The sequence below is a fragment of the Euphorbia lathyris genome, chromosome 5, assembly GCF_963576675.1.
Source record: "Euphorbia lathyris chromosome 5, ddEupLath1.1, whole genome shotgun sequence".
NCBI lineage: Eukaryota > Viridiplantae > Streptophyta > Magnoliopsida > Malpighiales > Euphorbiaceae > Euphorbia > Euphorbia lathyris.
The window spans coordinates 42,611,183-42,634,265 of NC_088914.1; the positions used below are offsets into that span (position 1 = coordinate 42,611,183).

The 23,083-nt window shown below is 43.6% G+C and overlaps 1 non-coding gene across 1 annotated transcript; it reads left to right on the forward strand.

The window, feature by feature from the left end:
- Positions 1-21,230: 21,230 nt before the first annotated feature.
- On the forward strand, positions 21,231-21,337 carry LOC136231588 (small nucleolar RNA R71). The gene has a single exon (XR_010689962.1). It is a non-coding gene; the product is annotated as a small nucleolar RNA R71 (small nucleolar RNA).
- Positions 21,338-23,083: the final 1,746 nt, after the last annotated feature.

A 23,083-nucleotide genomic window follows, 5' to 3' on the forward strand; every position in this document is an offset into this window, starting at 1 on the left:
ACATTTTTACTTTAAACATGTGAAAATAATAGATAAAGCTCCTAAATAAGAAAATAACATTTATCCCCAAAATAGTTTCACCTAATAATAACTAATATAACCCGAATAGTCCCAAAAACTATGTATATATATATACATAATGTAGTTTAAATATCAAAATAATACCCATTATCCACAAAATATCTACTAATTAATTACTTCCAAAACACCCAAATAAATAACATTCCAAAATAAGATCCATTATCATTTAAATGAAGGAAAAAAAAAATATATATACATATACTTATATTAGATTAAATCAAAAAAATGATATATAAATATCCTAAGTAACTATATGTACCAACTATCCAAAAATAGTTTGAAAATATTTATTACATAACTACATATATATATACAAAGGACCAAAAGCTTAAAAGTTAAGAAACAGGGACCAAAACAACATTTTTTACATTCCAGCAGATTTACCGACGGAAAATCCGTCGGTAAACAGCAATTAGTGACAGAAACGGAAAATTACAGCAGCACTCCAATTGTTTCCAGATTTATTCAAAAGCTTTAAATTAAGTCTAATTCAATCGTTTTGGATTCCCGAACTACCAAAAATGGGTCATAGTAAATAACGGAAGTTCCTAAAACGACGTTTTTATTTTAAAACATTATTTGAAAATTTCTTTAAATTAAAAACTTATAATTACAACGTTTTCAATACCCGAACTACCTTTTTATCGGATCACGGTTCGTATTGGGATATCAAAACGAGGTTTTTTATTTTAAAACAAAACCCAATTTTATTCAACACGAGATGAAAATTAAATAAATACCCAAAATTAAATAAAAAGTGATAAAATAAATGAATAACTAAATAAATAAAAACATAACATAAAAATAAATAGAAGAAGGAAATAAATAAAATAAAATAAAAGAGTCTAGTCCTCGGATAATACCTTAAGTTCGGTATTGACGGTTGACGTCGATTGATTCCACGAATCATGCTTCCCGATGTTTTTGATAAAATTTTAACTTTTAGGAGATTTGGAATTTTTAGGAAAAAAAATGTTTTTTCCCAAAAAATAAATTTTCTCTCTCTAAAAATGTCTAGAGTGAGAAAATCCTTCCAAAAAAAAGCTCATCTTTACCTCTCAAATGCATGGGGATCCGTGCCTTTTATAGGAAATCGGATCCCCGGAAGAATGGGCGACGCCGGAGCAAAATCGGGCGTCGCCTAAGAGGGTTGGGCGGCCGCCCAAGGCATGTTGGGCGGCCGCCCAACCTTCCGTTGGGCTATCGCCCAACATTTGTTGGGCGATCGCCCAACAGCGTTGGGCGAGCGCCCAACGATCGTTGGGCATTCGCCCGACGTTGTTGGGCGCTCGCCCAACGGCCGCCGGGGCGCGTCTCGCGCCATCGGGCGTGCACGTCCCGTGGCCGTCGAGCATGCGTTTTGTGCCGTCGGGCGCCCGCGCGTCGTGGCCGCCGAACGTGCATTCCGGGCGCACACGCCCCGTGGCCGACGAGCGCGCGCTCCGCGCCGCCGGGCCCGTGCATTGCTCGGACATCGAGCGTGCGCTTCGTGCTGTCGAGCGGGCGTCCGACTGTCGTCGAATGCGCGTCGGCTGCCGCTAAGCACTCGCACCACGCCGCTAAGCATTCGCGAGCCATCCGATCGACAACAACGACCCGCCGTAACTTTTCTTTCCTTATTATGTACTTATTATTATTTTTTTTCAAAACTTCCGGAATCAACCGCTTCAACCGTCTTGTTTTCAGGTTTTCGTCACAGGTCCTCCGACTCGGTGTCTACAGTTGCCTCTACTTTCCTATTTTGACAGTGATGTGTGTGTTTTGAAAACGTTTTTTGCTAACGCAACACATGCAATGTAAAACATATAAAAGTAAAAGACACGTAAAGAGTATGAGGAAGAATACCTGACCTTCGCGTTGTGCGTTCGGGCGTCGTTCTCGATTCCGTCCCTGCCTCTGAATCGGCTGCCGGCGGATGTTCTTCTTACGGACCCTAGCGTACGTTGACTGTGGGTAAAATTGGCTCGAAAGCAACCTCGGTCGTGGACCGTAGGTAAGATGGCTAAAAAGCTACCTCGGTCGTGAACCATAGGTAAGATGGCTAAAAAGCTACCTCGGTCGTGAACCGTAGGTAAGATGGCTAAAAAGCTACCTCGGTCTTGAACCGTAGGTAAGATGGCTAAAAAGCTACCTCGGTCGTGAACCGTAGGTAAGATGGCTAAAAAGCTACCTCGGTCGTGAACCGTAGGTAAGATGGCTAAAAAGCTACCTCGGTCGTGAACCGTAGGTAAGATGGCTAAAAAGCTACCTCGATCGTGAACCGTAGGTAAGATGGCTAAAAAGCTACCTCGGTCGTGAACCGTAGGTAAGATGGCTAAAAGGCTACCTCGGTCGTGAACCGTAGGTAAGATGGCTAAAAAGCTACCTCGGTCGTGAACCGTATGTAAGGTGACTCAAGGGCAAAAAGGTTCTTTCTAATGATTCTGAATTCTTTTAAAACACCGTTGTCTGTATTTTCTCACTGGAGCTAGTGTCCTGGAGGTTCGAATGGTTTGGTAGGAATGTCTTTTTGGTTCGGAATGATTCACATTGTCGATTATTTTTTGTTGACTGTCGTCTGTATTTTGACTGGTGCCACTGTCTTGTAAAAATTGGCTGTTATCAGGAGTTCTTATCTTGACAGTATTGGCCACTGTCTAGGAGAAGCGCAGGCTGAAACGGACTGCAAATCGGAGGTCTGTGCACCTGGTAATCGATTATTTACTTTTTACCTTTATGTCACATCGTACTTTTTTGCTATTTACGGGAATGCCATTCCTCTTTCCTATATAAGGTGGTGGGGTTCCATTTCAACCCCACACCTTCTCTTTCTTCTCTCTCTCTCTAGATTTTGATTTGGATTATTCTCGGGATGGATTTGGATGAATGCGATGGCACGAAAGGCATGGAGGAGGTTTACGTGAACCTTGCTAGAGTGGACCCTTTCCACGACCCTACGACGCATCTGAGCCGGACACGCTATAACGAGGTAAATACTTTCTCACTTTTTCGTTATTTGGTTCAAATTCTAGGCTTTAGTATCCGTATCCGAACATGATTTGCATGCTAACCTTTAGATTGCCTTAGAGGACTCTAGTTAGAAAATGTGAATTTCTTTACTTACAAGTAACACTTGTTTACTTTTGTGTAAGAATGTGCGCTATATGCATTGTGAATAGTAAAACTACGAATTTATGCATGCTAACAGTAAAGACAATGTGAATAGTAAAAATGTGAATAGTGCACGTGAATAGTAAAAATGTGAATAGTACACGTGAATAGTGAATAGTGAAACCGTGAATAGTAAAAACTTAATTAATGCACGTGAATAGTAAAAACGTCAATAGTGCACGTGAATAGTGAAAACTTAACTAATGCACGTGAATAGTGAAAACGTGAATAGTGCACGTGAATAGTAAAACCGTGAATAGTGTACGTGAATAGTAAGATCTTAACTAATGCACGCGAATAGTAAAAACTTAATTAATGCTCCTTGTCAATGCGGACGAGAGTGGATTAAAGAATAAAGAATTAACTAAACCTTACATAAACGACCCTAAAGGAGAGATTTTTACAGAAAGTTGGTCCAAATTGACCAGATGTCTCTAGGTTAGACCCCGACTGAAAGAATAACTAGTCCTAACGTGTTTTCATCAAACGTACGCTTAGGAATCATATTTAAATTTTTCTGTCTTGTTCTTTCTAGTTCGTCGAGATTTCCGGGACTACGGCCGAGATCCATACGTGGTATGCTATGTTAGGCACCGCGGTGAGAGCCCGTGTGCATGAGTTGGGCTTCGAGCCCTTTATTTCAGCGTTGCCCCGCACCAACGGGGTGTGCGATCGTTTTGGCCTGCGTGCCTTATGCGAGCGGTGGGTTGACTCGACCCACACCTTCCACCTTTCTTTTGGGGAGATGACTATCTCGCCCAGAGATTTCTCTTTGCTGACAGGGCTGCAGGGGAGTAGCACTCCAGTTCCCTTTCGTTTTGATATGATGCGACTGCGGGTCGACCGCGCTAGGCTAGCTGCTTTGATTGGGTCGGGAGTTTACCCAGGCGCCAGATCTTCTCCAGCGAAGTTTGTTTCTACTGCGAGCCTTTTGAGTCGCCGGGATTTTTGCGAGACGGACGATGCTGACTTGGCAGTTCGTAGTTTCCTAGTGTATACCCTGAGTGAGACGATTTTCCGCACCAAGAGCGGAAAGGTACACGCTGGTCTTATTCAGGCTCTCAGTGATTTGGATGCGGCAGCGTCTTATGATTGGGCGGGGGCGGGCCTAGCCTTCTTATATAAGTTTTTGGATTTGACTTGCCGAAAGCGCAAGGACTTCGGTGGTTACACATTTGCCCTACTGGTACGTGACGCATCCTTGACTCGCCCATTTTATCTCCTTCGTGCTTTTACGTTCATAACCCTTGTTTTTACCGCAGGTTTGGGCGTATGAGAGGCGGATTCTTCCTAGCCAGTCTCGGCCTCGACCACGAGTACCGAGGCCCCCTCTCATGACTCGGTGGAGAGAGTTTGACCTAGGCGCAGAGAAGAGACAGACGGTGGCGCGGCTCCTAGACTGGATTGACTCGCGGACCCTGGGACAGGTACATATCTTCTAGTCGTGCTAGATTCTTATTTGATCGGATCTGACTTTCTCTTTGTGTTTTTTTTTTAGATCAAGTTTAGGTGGGACGACCTTGACTTTGGTCCCGACTACATGTACGTGACTTTGATCCAGGAGCAGCAGTGCGTGCTCACCGGCCCCTGCGTGCGGGCTTGGTATTTGGGCGACCGGGGCATCACCGGGATTAGAGCGTCGCACTGGTCCCTGGGTGAGATCCCCGTTTCCATGTTCGCGGTGCGGACCATGCCCTTGTCGGTTATCCGTCAGGACTTGACCCGTCGATTCGTGGGTAGAGAGGTGTGGGTTCACGCCGGGGGCCGTGATCTTTACCTCTCGACTTTGTTGAGCGCGAGGGATGCCCCAGCGGTGGCGATGGATGTGGATCCCGTGGCAAACGTGTTTTTGCGGGAGGCTGTCGCGGCAGTCTTCGGTTAGGAGGAGGTCCCGGTGAGTGGTTCAGCCTATTTACCTTTATTCACGAGATAGCTAGCGGTATTTATTGTGTTTTCATTTGCAGGAGGGGTCCTGGAGGAGTGCTCATTTGTCAGACTTCTTCGATGGCGCTCGGGCTCAGACATCTGCGAGCGAGCCCCCCTACTATGTCGGCGAGTCCTCCAGCGCTGCCCGACCGGAGAGGTCCTCTTTGGGTGTGCCCGTTCCGGACTACGGGAGAGATTTCGCGACCCTTTGTTATGATGAGTCTGGGGTAGCCTACGCGGGTGTCGAGATGGCTCCTCCGGTCTTCACATCGAGGGTACCATTTGACCCTTCCGACGCTTCTCAGACTACGAGAGAGACTTGTACTGACTACGTGGGGCTGTCCGATTATCTCAGAGACCGCCTCAGCTTGCGCTGTGCCGACCACCTGATATGTATCCTTGCCTTATTTTAGTGTAGTGGAATGCATGCATGTATGTATGATTTCTGTTCTTGCCTATGCTGCTTTTTTTTTCACATCTGTTGTTTCTTCTTTTTTTGTTCCTTTTTTAGAGCGATCTTCACGCCCATGAGCGGAGATGGAGTGAGTCGGTGCGGGAGGCCGATGCCAGGGTTGGCCAGGTGTACCAAGAGCGGAACGACCACTGGTCGGAGGTGATGCGGAGGGAGACTGAGGGTCGCCTTGCTGTCGAGGAGAGAGCACGGGTCGCCGAGGAGAGACTCCGAGTTGCCAAGGAGGCCTTATCTGCAGAGCGGGCGTCACGCTTGAGGGATTTTGAGGACTAATGGGATATCCCTCCTTATTAGGCTTTATGGCTTTGTAGTAGTTTTTTATTAGGATTACCCCGATGTATATCTGATGTATAGGTAGCGGGGTGGATAGCATGTAGGCTTTTTATTGTGAAAAGTAAGGTAGGAAATGTATAACTCATGATTCATATTACCATGCATTTAGTAGATTATGATGATTCCAATCATTCTCGTCAAATATATTCATGCCTTTATTTATTTACAAACAACCGAAATACTTAGCCTCTTATACATTGTTTTTGTAACTGCTCAAGTTATAACTACTGTTACCAGGACCCGCCTTTCGGTTTTCGGATCCCGGTGATTTTTCTCCTCTCCTTTTACTATCCCGGAATTTTCAAATGAGTGCCCTTTCGGGTTTTCACCCATTGGGATGTCCCTTATTGTTGCATAGGCCGCCCTTTACGGGTTTTCAATCTATCGGGAATTTTTCTTTCTTTTTTTTTTACGAAAAGTATTTCTTAAGCCTATCCAGGTTGGTAGGTTCGGAGAATTCCATGCCGTCCATAGTAGTTAACTTCACCGCTCCTTTGCTTAGTATCTTCTTCACGAAGAATGGCCCTTCCCAGTTAGGCTTAAACTTGCCCCTAGGGTCGGTGTGCGTCACACGGATCTGTTTCAGCACCATGTCCCCCTCTTTGATAGGGCTGGCCTTGACCTTTTTGTTGAAGGCTCGGGCCATCCTTCTCTGATATAGCTGCACATGGTAAAGGGCTTCCATCCTTTTCTCGTCAACCAAAGCCAACTGCTCATATCGCTTCTTCACCCATTCCGTCTCGGGAATCTCTACTTCCATTGCGATTCTCAACGATCGCTTTTCGATCTCAATCGGGAGGACTGCTTCTGTTCCGTATACCAAGGAGAATGGCGTCGCCCCAGTCGAGGTTCTGACTGTCGTGCGATAAGCCCATAATGCGAGTGGGAGCTGCTCATGCCAATTCCGATGTGATTCCACTGTTTTTACGAGAATCCTCTTAAGATTCTTATTAGCTGCTTCTACTGCCCCATTAGCTTGTGGACGGTACGGAGAAGATCTGTGATGTTCAATGCCATATTCTCGGAAGAGACTTCTTACTTCTCCTTGAAACTGGACCCCATTATCTGTGATTATGTGATGAGGCACTCCGAATCTGGTGATTAAGTGTTTTTCGATAAACTTCCTCATCTGTTTAGACCCCAACTTGCCAAACGACTCTGCCTCTACCCACTTGCTGAAGTAATCAATGGCGACTGCAATAAATTTGTGCCCATTCGAAGCATTAGGCCTCACCTCCCCGATGATATCAATGCCCCAAGCCGCAAATGGCCAAATAGGTGCCAACACATGCAATTCCATGGCCGGTAGATGACTATAATCCCCGTGGATTTGACAATCGTGACATTTCTTCGCATATTCATTACAATCTCTTTCCATGGTGAGCCAGTAGAAGCCTTGCCTTATGATTTTCTTTGCTAAAACCGCTCCTCCCATATGGGCCCCACAAATTCCCGAGTGTACCGATTCCATTGCCTCGCGGGCTTCTCCCGCATCCAAGCATCTCAGTTGTAACCCATCGATATGCCTTTTGTAAAGCAAGTCGTTGTGGATGACAAACTGCCGAGCTAACCTTCTAATCACAGCTTGATCCCTCGGTTCTGACTCTGCCGGATATGTTCCATGCTTCATGAAGTTCACGATATCGAAATACCACGGTTTTTCATCTGCCCCTAACAGCATTACGTCCTCGTAGCATGGTTTGTGAGATCTCGTCAACACCAACGGTTTCGAGGCAAGGTTCCGGGAGTTGTCCCAAACTGACACCAAAGTGGCCAAAGCATCCGCTGCCTGGTTCTGCGCTCGAGGAATGTGATAGAAACGACACTCCTTGAATCTTTGTGCCAACCCTTCTAGCTGATCTAGATATGGACGTAGCCTTTCTTCCCTCACTTCCCAGTTTCCTTGTGCCTGTTCAATGATCAACTTCGAGTCGCCCCAAATTTCAACATATGATGCTCCCAGTGCTGCTAGTGACTCCAAACCGTAGACGCACGCTTCATATTCGGCCATATTATTGGTGAGAGGGAAGGATAGCTTCTTTGCCATCAGGATCCTTTCTCCTTCCGGTGAGATGAGTAGCACCCCTACTCCGGCTCCATTCGAATTAACTGCTCCATCGAAGAACATTTTCCACGGTATAACTTCTATTGCGTTCAAGTGCTCATCGGGGAAATCATAATTTATCTCTTCCTCTTCTGCGTTCAGGGGTTGGTTGGCCAGAAATTCTGCTATGGCCCTCCTTTTGATAACCTTCTTCGTTACGTATTCAATATCAAACTCGGACAAAAGCAACAACCATCGGGCTAGCTTCCCTGTTAGAGACGGAGTTCGGTACAGATACTTCACGGGGTCCATCCGGGAAATAATGATCACTTTATATGATTGAAAATAATGCCGTAGTTTCTTCGTTAGCCATACTACTGCCACACACGTCTTTTCGATCATGTTGTACTTGAGCTCGTACTCCAGGAACTTCTTACTCAGATAATACACCGCGTGCTCCACACCGGTGTCCCCCTCTTGGGCCAGCATTGCCCCCAATAGATCGCTCTTCAATCGCTACGTAGAGGAGAAGCGGCTTTCCTAGTTTAGGCGGTCTCAGCACTGGCGGATTAGACAAATAGTTCCGGACGCTCTCCAAAGCTTGCTGACACTTATCATTCCAGATTGTGGGTTGGTCTTTCCTTAACAACTTAAAGATTGGCTCGCATATTGCGGTGAGTCTTGCTATGAACCGACTGATATACTGAACCTGCCCCAGAAACCCTCTCACTTCTTTCTCATTCTTCGGTGCCGGCATTTCCTATATAGCCTTCACTTTATCGGGATCTACTTTAATTCCTTTATTTCTGATTACGTAGCCTAAGATTTTCCCTGACGAAACGCCGAAAAAGCACTTCTTCGGATTTAACCTTAGCTTGAATTCTGCAATTCGGGCCAAAAACTTCTCGAGCGCCGCAAAATGCCCCTCTCTTGACCATCATGTCATCCACATAAACTTCTACCTCCTTGTATCATATCATGGAACAGTGCTGTGGCCATTCGCTGGTAAGTTGCCCCGACATTTTTCAAACCAAATGGCATCACCCTGTAACAGTATGTCCCCCACTCAGTTGTGAACGAGGTTTTTGCTTTGTGTTTTTCGGCCATCTGAACTTGCATGTAGCCCATGAAACCGTCCACATTCGTGTGTAAGACGCTTGATGTTGCACTGTCGATCAATACGTCAATATGAGGTAATGTGAATTCATCATTGGGGCATGCCTTGTTAAGGTCTCGATAATCGACGCACATTCTCACTTTGCCGTCCTTCTTCGCGATGGGCACTACATTTGCGACCCAAGGGGGATAGTCGATTACTTCGATGAACCCTGCTTCTAACTGCTTCTTCACTTCTTCTCTGATCTTATCTGCCCATTCCGGTCTCATGCGTCGGAGTTTCTGTTTCACGGGCTTAGCATCGGGGTATGTCGGAATACGGTGAGTTACGATTGATTGATCGATTCCTGGCATGTCTTCATACGTCCAAGCAAACACTGTTTCGTATTTTTTAATTATTCTCTCAAATTCTTGAGCAATTTGTATAAGTTTAGGATTTTCATCCGTGCCAAGATTGAAAGTTGACATTTCTATTGTATTGATTTCAAATGTAGGCATGTTATATGAATGAGAATGCATGGAATGATCACGATCAACATCAAGCAAGTAAGCAAAATCAGAATTCATTTCATTGATAGTGTTGGCGAGTACATCGTCAGATTCAAATAAAGCAGTAATACAATTTTCATCGTCAGGGTTCTCGGGTTTCTCATAAGCTTTGGAGGTACTGGGCTCATCCACTGCTCCTGCAATTGCTTCAACAGTGATGATTTGCTCCTCGGCATTCAAGTCTAACATCATAATCTCCTCGATGAAGCAGCTTGCCTTTCCTTTGCCCCAGTCAGTAACATCATTGAAGATTTCGAACCCTGGCAGAATCTTCCCTTCTGTGCTAGTCCACGACTCAGGGGTCCCTGAATAAACCTTTCCATGCCCTTCATTCACAAAATACTTCCTTAGGCCCACTTTTCCTTCACTACTTGCATTGGACGGACCTCCCTGTTCATATCCTAAACCCCTCCGGGTTTTCTGACTCTTGAAGTCCAGAAATTCTGGCAGCCCTTGATGGTGTGCTCCCAAACCCATACCAGGGATGAAGCCTCCCTTCATCATCTTTACCACATCGGTGGTCATACTAGACTCGTAGATCCCAGAAACTTGGAATCCGGAGAAAAGCTGAGGCTCAATTCCCAATGCTGCCACCGAGCTCAATTTCTCAGCTTTGATTGTCACTATCTCCTCCCCGAAGGGGAACTTAATCATTTGATGGAGCGTGGAGGGCACACCTCCCAACTTATGGAACCATGGGCGTCCCAACAGTACGGTAAAGGTTACCGGGATATCCAGCACTGTGAACTCAGTTTCTTCTTCATGCGGTCCCACTTTCAACTTGGCCTTGAAGACTCCTTCAATATGCCTACGGCTGTCATCATATGCTCTAATCACAGTTTCAGAGGCTGTCAAGTCTCCTCTCTCAACTCCCAACTTCGACAAGAGTTTCAACGGGCAAACATTAATAGCTGATCCATCATCGACCATCACACAGCTAGTCTTCTTTCCGTTGATTTCCGCTCGGATGTACAAAGGCTTATTGTGAGCCTTCCCCTCTTCTGGGAGATCCTCGTCGGTAAATGTGATTTCAGTTTGCTTTCGAGCCATGATTGCCCCTACTAGTGCTGCCGGCTCAGTATCGGTAGAAATAACCAAATTCTGCAGCTCTTTCATCAGGTTCTCACGATGGTACTTAGAATGACATAAAACTTCCCATACTGTGGACTTAGCTTGTGTCTTCTTCAACTGCTCAAGAACTTGGTCATCAGGCTTCGGAGCCGACCCTTCTCCTATCTCAGTCTCTACCATAGGTGCCTTTCCCTCGGCCACTCGACCTGATCTCGTCATGACGGCGATTTCCGGCTCGTCATCCGACTCGTCCCAGATGTTAATAGGAATCCTCCGATTAGCATCTTCCTCGTCCGAAGAACTCTCCTAAATATCCACAATCATTAGATCCATGACGTGAGGAACGTTCGGATTCAAATAAAAGGGATCCGCTGATCCATACAAAGCCCAACCTATCAACTCATCATAATCACGGAGGGACACTCTGCTCATTCTTCTTGCGGCCAATGGAATAGCACCTCGTTGTATGCACATAAGCTGTACTTTATTGCTCATTGTTTCGTGACACTGCTCATAACGGTGCCTCCACCTCCTAGCATAATCCACAAATGGTTCCTCGGAGAATTGCCTAATCCTATCCAGATCTTCCAGGGATCCCGTCCACGGAATATACATCTCATACCTTGCCACAAAGGCACTCCTGAGCGGTACCCAATGACCCATTTCCTCCTCTGATAGGCCTTGATGCCACAACAAGGCTTCTCCCATTAAGGTTTCCGGAAAATGTTCATGTAATTCACATTGCGGAAATCCGGCATTATACATATGGTTGCGGAATAACTTCGCATGTTCAACAGGATCCTGGTATCCACCATACCTAGGCATCGCTAACACCGCATCGGGTGTTTGGTAAGAAGGGGAATCTGGGGTTTGCTCCGCCAGCATCCATACCGTATATTCTTTGATAAATCTCTTCGTCATTGCCGCCCAATCGGTCTTAACATACATTGGAAGTGACATATACCATATTAACGACTCACCCATCAGCGAATTACAGAACAAGCTGGTGATCTCTTCTTCCTTAAAACCCAAAGGCGCCATGGCCGATAAGTAGAAGTGAAGGTGCTCCATAGGGTCTTTGTTGCCGTTATAGTTACTAACCCTCGGTAACGGACGCTTGATAGTTCTAATCTGCATCGCAAAGCGCTCTGCGGTCCTGTCCTCAGCTCTTTGGTACTTTTCTAAGAATAAATCTGATAATTGATCCCAATCATGCTTGCAAGAGTCGGGTAATGAGTGGAACCATTCCAAAGGCTCGCCTACCAGCGAATGGTGGAACCACTGAGCAATCTCATCCACTCCGAAGGATTCAACAAACATATCGCGCATATATTCACGCAAGTGCCCCTCGGGATTTCCTCCTCCACTAAACAGACCCAATTCTGGCACAATAGTTCGAGACGACCCTTCCCCGGTCTCTTCAGCACTATCCTCATCATACGGTGCTCCACCGTCCAACCCTTCATCCATTGGTTCACCTTCCGGTTCTTCGCCAAGGAAGGACACATATAGACCATTTCCTACATTGCTCTTTTCCTCGGAGTCCAACAACTCCTCTTCATTTTCCTCGAAGGATTTCATCACTTCACTTTCTTTCAGACCGAATCCGATCATGCTCACCCTATGATTAGGCAATGGATTACGCCTAGTGGAAGGGTTCGCTGACGAAGGATCATCTATCTTCTTTTCCTCGATCAAATCTTGGATCTCATGCTTCAACCTCTCACAGTTCTCAATAGTATGCCCATAACTGTTGTGGAACTCGCAATACCCCCTAGCTTGTATTTGCGGAGGAGGCGGTGTCTTGTTATAAGGGGTAAAGGCTTTCAATAGTCCTTTCTTCTGCAAATGTTCGAAAACCTTTGCGTAAGTCTGGTCAAATTTGGCGAACCGCCTCTTTTCGATAGCATTAATATCAAGCACTTTCACTGCTGCAGATTCTGCACTCGCACTCGGCCCCCCGGCATTATATCTAGACTTCGTCCACTTGGTATATGCTTTCTTCGGCTCTCCATCCCCCTCAACGGTCAAGGCACAGCTATACATCTGATTGAAATCGGTAAAAGGCATATACCGCAACTCATTCTTAATATACGGCAATGTGTTACCGACTACCATTCGGATCTGATCCTGCTCAAGCGGCTTTTGTTTCATAACCGCGGCCTTGGCCCTCCATCTCCTTACAAAATCGGAGAATGACTCCCCAGTCTTCTGCTTAGTGCTCTCTAGTTCTTTCAAAGTGACCTCAAGCATGGTATTGAAGCTATACTGAGCGATGAATGACTTCGCTAATTCCTTCCAATCCCTCTTCGTTACCATCGGCAATGTATGAAACCATGTGAGGGCAGCCCCCTCTAGGTAAGTGTTAAACAGTCCCAGGACTTGATCCTCAGTCAGGATCATATGCTTCATTACAGCGACATACTGATTCATGTGGGCAGTGGGATCCCCAGTTCCATCGAACTTTTTCATGTCAGGGAGCCGAAATTTCAAAGGCAAAGCCGTTGCCGATAAACAATTCTTCAAGTTATAAAAGTCCTGACTCCCGGAACTTCCCCCGCGTAAGTCCTGCACTTCCTGTGTGATGTGTTGTTTCCACTCCTCTTCCTTAGCTTTCTCCTTCTCAAGCTGCTTTCGGATATAATCCTGATAATCATCTTCGTTCCCAAAGCGAGGGCCATCATTCACCTCATTCTCAGCATGCTTGCTGCCACTCTTATCATCTTTCATCGCCAGCTTAGCTATTTGGGCCGCTATTATTGCTAACTGCTCATTAATGTTGTTCACAGAGTTTTCCAATCCGGCCACTTTTTCATCGGTTGCAGACATACTGACTGAAGACTGAGTATACTCGGACGAAGATGATTCCGAAGCCACAATTACCGATTCAGAACTGTCAATCTGTAACTGGTCAAACTGCCTAACTAGCCGACTGCTCTCTCAGTACCACAATCGCTTAATGATGATGTCTGCGCGAACGGTATCCATTAGTATGTATGCATGATTCGTGGTGTGTGCGTTTATTTATTTACGGATATATAAGATAAGAAGAACAAACATTAGTCTAATTTACACGTATCACAACATCTCTCTTCCACCCTTATTCCTCCACACACTCGTTGGTCCAGGTCTCTTTCCTAGGATTTTGGTTTGGGGCTCACATTGCGGTCCAAGGGACGCGTGATGCCGTCGATTATTGCGGAAAAATAAATCATTCACCATACAACACAGTTCGTTTTTGACGCATCAGCGTTCAGCGACTAAGAAATCGACCAAGTTGGATTGTCCTTTCGGAATAACTCGTCTTTCGTCCTTTCGTGAGACGCATTAGTTCGGGTTTTGACTCCCTTTGAGCGCATCTCAGTTTTTAGACGTGGTTCGAGTTATTCTTCTAGTCCAATCGTTCGTTATTGTCAATGACTCGTTCCCTTTTGTTCGCGCGGGTTCGTGTCTCGATTTTTGGATTACAACGGGATCTTTTGGATCTATCGAGAGACGTAACCACGTGTTTATTTAGTGATGGAATCACTTTTGGATTTTATTTTAGGGAACGGACTCATCGCGTAACGCGTTGGTTCTTAGCGTCGAGGATTCGTTTGCTCATTTTAGCTACGTGAAAAGACGGCGAGTCTTATTTTGAGCGCACGGTAACCTTTCGGCTAGCAACAATTCATTGTTCTTCCCAATCCACGAGATATATCATCTTAGTGTGGTTATAGAAAATCAACATTTCGTTGAATCGCATGCTTATTCGAAGCGAGGAATCACTGTTCTCTTTCCTTTAGGCACGAATTAAGCAAACATGTACATCGGGCCATATTTCTTTTCAGTTTTGGTAACGGTCGAAATGATCGAGTCGTTAGTCAAAACCCGCAGTCTCGTCCATATGGCGCAATTATATGGTTTGGCTTAATTCGGCTTCGAGATTTTAAACGGGGTATACACTCGTTCGAGGCACGCATCCAACGGCATTGGTTTATTTTCTTTAACTACTCTCGGGATTAACATATATCGTAGATTCGGAATGACTTTGGTCGTTTAGTTCGTTTTTTGCTTTTCTTTTCTTAGTCACTTCTGCGGACACGTCCATTTCTTTTAAGAACGACACGAGGCATAACGTAAGAGCTCGTCTTTTATTCAGAAGGGGCAGGCCACGTTTGCAAAACTTTTCACATTATAACAGGGTCGTTCGAAACAGAAATGTTATTCGTTTTTGTTTCGTTATGATCTCGTTTTATCCCAATTTATTTAAAGAATGTGAATAACGGCTACTGTTAATATAGTCTTTTGTATCGAAATGTAACTATCCTTAACACCAAACCGACGCATACTAATACGTGCTTACGTCGTAACGCATTTCCTGAACATGTGCCTTCGTCGGGACACAGAAAGGGACAAGGCGGGCCGCACATGTTCATTCATACGAGATGACTAAGTCGTCTTTAGTTTAAATCGTTTCGATGTTTTAGGGTAATTAGTATGTCGACTTAAGAGTATATATTAACGCATCATTTCATTTTCTTTACATACTTTAGGATTTAGACACGTATCATGGCGATTTGAAAACACGAACTGATTCATTTATCACCTCAAAAATAGTAACGGGTAATCCTATGGCAACTTCTAAGGCTACTATATGCTGACACGGCTGATCGCGGGACCTCACAGGACCGCACAAATTCGCCCCTAACGAATGGATGGGGACCCTTTGGCGCCTTACTGTAAGGGGGAACTTACACTAGCCTCTTTCGAGCGACGAATGGACTCTCGCTAGAGGTTTCGCGGAAATTACCCAAAAGGTTTGCAATAATGCACATGAATGCATACGAAAAGAAATAATACGATCCGTCCCCATTAAGGGCTTAATACACGCCTTCCGGAATCAAATTTCTCGCTTCCCCAGCAGAGTCGCCACTTGTTAGACGAGGTGCCGCGGCCTAATCTCCCGGGCGGACCGGGGGGTGGACACCTCATGGCGACGTAAACGGTGATTGGCGCCGAAAGCAACCAATCGTGGAATCAAGCTGCTCGGCAGGACCGGAGCTCGGAGATATGGAAGAGTCGCCACCCACGAATGGGAAAATGAACACCGATCCCTTGCGGGAGACCGGTGTGGGTTCGGGAAACTTAGGTACGAGCCAAGAAGGCTAGCTCCTTTCCGGAGAAAGGCTACTAGGCACCCCGACATCGCCCGGTTATGAACCACCGGCCTCCTACTCAGCATGTTAGGCGATAACGGACTAATCGTATATTTCTTTAAGTTTAAAATTCATTTGAAACCTTTTCTTTCTCGTTTTGAAAACCGTTTTGAGCATACATTATTGAGAAGCCACTTTAGTAAAGAATCACCCATTTACATCAGTTCAATATACATATAAAAGAGAGGGGAAGAAGGAAGAATTGATTTATTTACAACGTGATTTACATTTCGTGTTGCGTGTTAATTCTATACTAACTCATTTCCCCAAAACGAGTTCATTTACATGGTTCGCACCTTAATCGCCGTTGGAACGATTTAGGTACGTTTCAAAACCCCGTTTGATGAAGTTCGCCTGAATCGTCGTTGGAACGACTCAAGTGTTTGAAAACATTAAGGTAAAAACCTTTAATAAGAAAACGTGGTTAAGCATACAAGTCAATTTATTTTGTATAAATCATTTAAGAAAACGATTCAAAAACTCTATTATTTATAATGAAAACGATTTTAATTACAAGATTCGCTTAATCCGTCGTTGGAACGGACTAAGGTTTTAAAACGTGATGTTTTGGAAATAAGTTAAAGATGTCAAGAAAACGTTATTTACACTTTTAGAACCTCTAGAAAAGCCTTTAGTTTAAATCATCAAATTGAAAACTCTTTTTGGTGATTTATTTCCCCATTTTGACTCAATGGACTCTTTACTTGTCATAATTACAACAATAAACATATTAAATCAAAATTCACTCTAAATAAAGCCCATTTGAAATATGGACCCCTAAATGTCCAAAGAATAAAGAAAATAATATAGACATATATATACATTTTAGCCAAAAAAACCCATGAAATATTTATAGAGAAAATAAGGATAAGTGAAAAGATACTATGTAATAAACATATAAGAAATGATAATAAAAATACTAAATATAATACATTTTTACTTTAAACATGTGAAAATAATAGATAAAGCTCCTAAATAAGAAAATAACATTTATCCCCAAAATAGTTTCACCTAATAATAACTAATATAACCCGAATAGTCCCAAAAACTATGTATATATATACATAATGTAGTTTAAATATCAAAATAATACCCATTATCCACAAAATATCTACTAATTAATTACTTCCAAAACACCCAAATAAATAACATTCCAAAATAAGATCCATTATCATTTAAATGAAGGAAAAAGAATATATATATATACATATACTTATATTAGATTAAATCAAAAAAATGATATATAAATATCCTAAATAACTATATGTACCAACTATCCAAAAATAGTTTGAAAATATTTATTACATAACTACATATATATATATATATATATATACAAAGGACCAAAAGCTTAAAAGTTAAGAAACAGGGACCAAAGCAGCATTTTTTACATTCCAGCAGATTTACCGACGGAAAATCCGTCGGTAAACAGCAATTAGTGACAGAAACAGAAAATTACAGCAGCACTCTAATTGTTTCCAGATTTATTCAAAAGCTTTAAATTAAGTCTAATTCAATCGTTTTGGATTTCCGAACTACCAAAAATTGGTCATAGTCAATAACGGAAGTTCCTAAAATGACGTTTTTATTTTAAAACATTATTTGGAAATTTCTTTAAATTAAAAACTTATAATTACAACGTTTTCAATACCCGAACTACCTTTTTATCGGATCACGGTTCGTATTGGGATATCAAAACGAGGTTTTTTATTTTAAAACAAAACCCAATTTTATTCAACACGAGATGAAAATTAAATAAATACCCAAAATTAAATAAAAAGTGATAAAATAAATGAATAACTAAATAAATAAAAACATAACATAAAAATAAATAGAAGAAGGAAATAAATAAAATAAAATAAAAGAGTCTAGTCCTCGGATAATACCTTAAGTTTGGTATTGACGGTTGACGTCGATTGATTCCACGAATCGTGCTTCCCGATGTTTTTGATAAAATTTTAACTTTTAGGAGATTTGGAATTTTTAGGAAAAAAAATATTTTTTCCCAAAAAATAAATTTTCTCTCTCTAAAAATGTCTAGAGTGAGAAAATCCTTCCAAAAAAAAGCTCATCTTTACCTCTCAAATGCATGGGGATCCGTGCCTTTTATAGGAAATCGGATCCCCGGAAGAATGGGCGACGCCCGAGCAAAATCGGGCGTTGCCCAAGAGGGTTGGGCGGCTGCCCAAGGCATGTTGGGCTATCGCCCAACATTGTTGGGCGATCGCCCAACAATAGTTGGGCGGCCGCCCAACATTTGTTGGGCGAGCGCCCAACGAAAGGTTGGGCGCGCGCCCAACTGCCGTTGGGCGTTCGCCCGACGTTGTTGTGCGCTCGCCCAACGGCCGCCGGGGCGCGTCTCGCACCGTCGGGCGCGCACGTCCCGTGGCCGTCGAGCGCGCGTTTCGTGCCATCGGGCGCCTGCGCGTTGTGGCCGCCGAACACGCATTCCGCGCTGCCGGGCGCACACGCCCCGTGGCCGATGAGCGCGCGCTCCGCGCCGCCGGGCCCGTGCATTGCTCGGACGTCGAGCGCGCGCTTCGTGCTGTCGAGCAGGCGTCCGACTATCGTCGAACGCGCGTCGGCTGCCGCTAAGCACTCGCACCACGCCGCTAAGCATTCGCGAGCCATCCGATCGACAACAGCGACCCGCCGTAACTTTTCTTTCCTTATTATGTACTTATTATTATTTTTTTTCAAAACTTCCGGAATCAACCGCTTCAACCGTCTTGTTTTCAGGTTTTCATCATAGGTCCTCCGACTCGGTGTCTACATCGATCATATCATGGAATATGGCCATCATGCACCTCTGAAATGTTGCTGGAGCATTGCACAACCCAAATGGCATACGTTTGTACGCGAATGTCCCATATGGATACGTGAACGTGGTCTTTTCTTGGTCTTTGGTGCAGATGTGGATCTGATTATACCCTGAATATCCGTCCAGGAAACAATAAAATTGATAACCGGCCAGTCTCTCCAGCATTTGATCAATAAATGGTAGCGGGAAGTGATCCTTTCTGGTTGCTTCGTTGAGCTTCCTGTAGTCAATGCACCTCCGCCACCCTGTGATTATTCTGGTAGGGATGAGCTCATTTTTGTCATTTTTAACCACGGTGGTCCCCCCTTTCTTAGGAACCACTTGGATAGGGCTGGTCCACATACTATCGAAAATGGAGTAAATGATTCCTGCCTCGATGAGTTTGATCATTTCTGCCTTCACAACGTCCTTCATGTGTGGATTCAGTCTTCTTTGCGGTTGCACAGTTGGTCGATGATCTTCTTCCATTAAGATTTTGTGCATGCAAATGGTCGGGCTGATTCCTTTTATATCTTCTATTTTCCATGCTAGAGCCGTCTTGTGCCTCCTTAGGATGGTAAGCAATTGTTCCTTCTGGTCTTTTATCAGTGTTGCCGAAATGATTACTAGTCTATTGTTTGGTGGATCCAGAAATGCATATTCCAGGTGATCAGGCAACTGTTTCAGTTCGGGGCATCTTTCCTCATTTCCCTTTTCGGGGTCTATGTCAGGAAGAATATCCTGGTCTTCTTCATTATTTGTGCCTTCGTTATTATTCCCCTCTTGGTTGAGATCAAACAATTGTTCCTCCTCTTGATGTTTCTCCTTATCAACTTGTTCCTGCAAGAAAAAATCATTATCTTGTGTATCAAGAAAGTAACATGAATCATCAGAAACTGATGCATAATGAACAGCTTCATGCATCTTGAATACTACTTCTTCATTATTGATTTTCAGAACAAGCTGCCATTTGTGCACATCAATGACCGCTCTTCCTGTGGCTAAAAAAGGTCATCCCAAGATTATGGGAACTTCCAAATCTTCCGCAATATCCATTATAACAAAGTCGACAGGCAATATGAAATTGCTGACTTTAACCAAAACATCTTCAATTATACCCTTAGGGTATCGAATTGATCGGTCCGCTAATTGTACCGTGACCTTTATTGGTCTTGGTTCTCCTAATCCTAATTGCATATAGATTGAGTATGGCATAAGATTAATGCTGGCTCCTAGATCACATAAAGCATTTTGAATAGTAAGTGTTCCTATTGAACAAGGTATAGAAAAACTCCCTGGATCTTTGAGCTTCTTTGGAAGTTGATGTTTGGCTTGCAAGATTGATGAGATGTCCCTGTTTAGTTGCACCATGGCTACACTTTCTAGTTTCTTTTTGTTGGTCAGCAAATCCTTCAAGAATTTGACATACATGGGCATTTCAGACAGGGCTTTGATGAATGGGATGTTGATGTGCAGCTTCGTCAATTGTTCTAGAAAGCTCTTATGTCTCTTCTCGTAATTCTGTTGCTTCAGTCGTTCTGGATATGGAACCCTTGGTTTATAACAAGGCGTGCCTGGTTCATCTTTAATCACATGTTTATCTTTCTCATGTTGAGGCACGGGTGTTTGATCATTGAACTTCGCTCCATCTTCTTTATCTATAACAGATTTTTCACCACTGTCCCTTACTTCTTTACCTCCCCTTAGTATGATGGCATTGACTTCTTCTTTTGGGTTAGTCACAATGTTGCTTGGAAGGGCACCTTTTTCCTTAGAGGATATGGCTGTGGCAAATTGCTGGATTTGAGTCTCGAGATTCTTTATGGAAGATTGTGTCTGTTTCATGAACTGCATTATCATGGACTCTAGATCAGGCTTTCCTTCTTGTTGAGCATTTGTTTGGCGCTGATATTGTTGGTTAGATGAGCTGCCTTATTGTGGTTGATATGCTGGTCGTGGATTCTCTTGTCTATAAGGTTGTTGCATAGCTGGTTGCCTCTGATTATCTTGCTAAGAGAAGTTAGGATGGCTTCTCCACCCTGGGTTATAGGTGTTCGAATAGGGATTCGACGGTTGGCGAGCAATGAAATCACACTATTCCTGCATTGATGCACCGGGTTTGGTACCTGGACAATCTATTGGTCGATGAGGTCCACTGCAGAAATCACAACCATTGGGTGGTAAGATCTCCATAGGGGCGGAAAGCTGCGTGTTGACTGCTGAAACGTTCATCTTTCCCTTCGTTTTGACCAGCTGTTCTATTTGTGAGGATAACTTGCTGATTGCCTCACGGTTTGCAATATTCGTGATCTCTTTCCATCAGCTCTCACCGAGTGCCAGTTGTAACTAGTGTTGACCACTCTCTCTATTGGCTCATACAATGCTTGAGGTTCAAGTTCCTCCGGATTCCCATTGGCAACTGATTTGATCTGTATCTTATACGCGTTGGTCACTCCATTATAGAAGTTTTGCACTTGCATCCACATGGGTATGCCATGATTCAGTACTCTTTTCAACAGTTCTTTGTATCTTTCCCATGCTTCAGATAAGGATTCATCCTCCTCTTGAAAAAAATGAGAAACTTTATTCCTCAACTTGATTGCTTGCCTGGGCGGAAAATATTTCATTAAGAATATGGTAGCCATCTCCTCCCAGTTCATGATAGATCCTGGTTGTAGATTGTTCAACCAATTCCTCGCCTTATCCTTCAAGGAAAAGGGAAACAGTTTGTGCCGGATAACCTCATCGCTATCATTTCTATGGGTACGAAATGTGTTACACATTGTGACAAAGTCTTGGATGTGAGCATTTGGATCTTCGTTTGGGTATCCCCCGAATTGCACAGTTGTTTGTAGCATCTGAACCATTGAAGCTTTTACTTCGAACATTCGATTGCCTTCATTTGGTAAGACAATACACGACGAATGGCCCTCAGTGGATGGCCTGGAGTAATCCTTCATCCGCAACCTCTGGTTACCATTATTATTATTTTCGTTTTCACCATGACCTTCCTCATGGTTCTCACCCTGTCTTTCATCATTTGGCATTTCGACCTCGCGATCCATTCTGATGCGTCTAGCTTGCCTAAGTATTCTTCTCCTTCTTCTATATGTTCTCTCTATTTCAACGTCTATAGGAAGGATAGGAACACCTGCTCTTCGCATACAAAACTAGAAACCGAAAAACCAAAGACTAGACAAACAGATGGTTAACAGGTAACGAAATAAGCATACGTATTCTTCAAAACTTAAGTTTAAACAATCCCCAGCAATGACGCCAAAAACTTGGTGTATTAAATAGGGACGCTACCAAGTGTACTAGGTCGGATGTAGTATTTAGTAAGACCAAGTGTCGTATTCCACAGGGATTGGACTTTAGTAAGAAGAACATATTACCTTAAGTGTTAGATTCTTAACTGGATGAATAATGTGTGAGAACTTAACATAAACAAAACAAGCGAAAAGTGAAATAAATGAATCCAAAATAAACAAGCACGGACCTAGCCATACGCCTAACGAACAACTATGCCTAACTTTTATCGTTAAATGAATTAGATTTATATTCCTGAGTTGGGTCTCTCTCTCATTAGTCACTAAGGTCTGGTGTCCCATTTCCAAAGATACTAAGTAAGTAATATTAACCAAGTGTCCTTGTGCTAACATACAAACACGCATTAAGTAACAGAGAGCATTCATAAAGAAACCCCAATATGTGGTAGTTTTCGTGTCCGTCCACTACAACATATGCCGATTAGCTGTTTCCATTACGTCGGAGCACTGTCGTGTCATCCTCGGTAACTATCAAATAGACTCGATCTTAATCTATTCTTTAAGCATGCTAATAACACTCAATCATGGATAAAAAATACTTCATTCATTGATAAAAGATACTTACAGTCGCCGTCTAAATGGCTAGCTAGGCGTGCAGAAGAACTACTCACTCATTGTCATGAGTGAACAACTTGTTCCTCCCAAAAACATTCTTGCAACGGAAAATAAAAACAAAATATAAAAAAACTAGTGGTGGCGGTAATGCCGAGATCCCTTATTACAATCATCTTCCTCCTATTTATACTCCCCTTACATCAACCCTAATTACAAGGGCAAAAAGTCACAAAAAGGTAAAAACAAGGACAAGTAAACAATCCTCCTACACTTGGCGCAAGATGGAAAGCTGTCTTGCTTTCCACGTTTTTCTCTCTTTCTCTCTCCTGTAGCTTGCTCGACCCGCGCGTTTATTCGTTTTCCTTCCAAATGACCCGTTAATGCTGTTGTTTAAGTTGTTCTGTTCTACTAAGAGGCTGTTCGTGAGGATTCCTGCTTGAACTGTAATTTCTGCCTGTT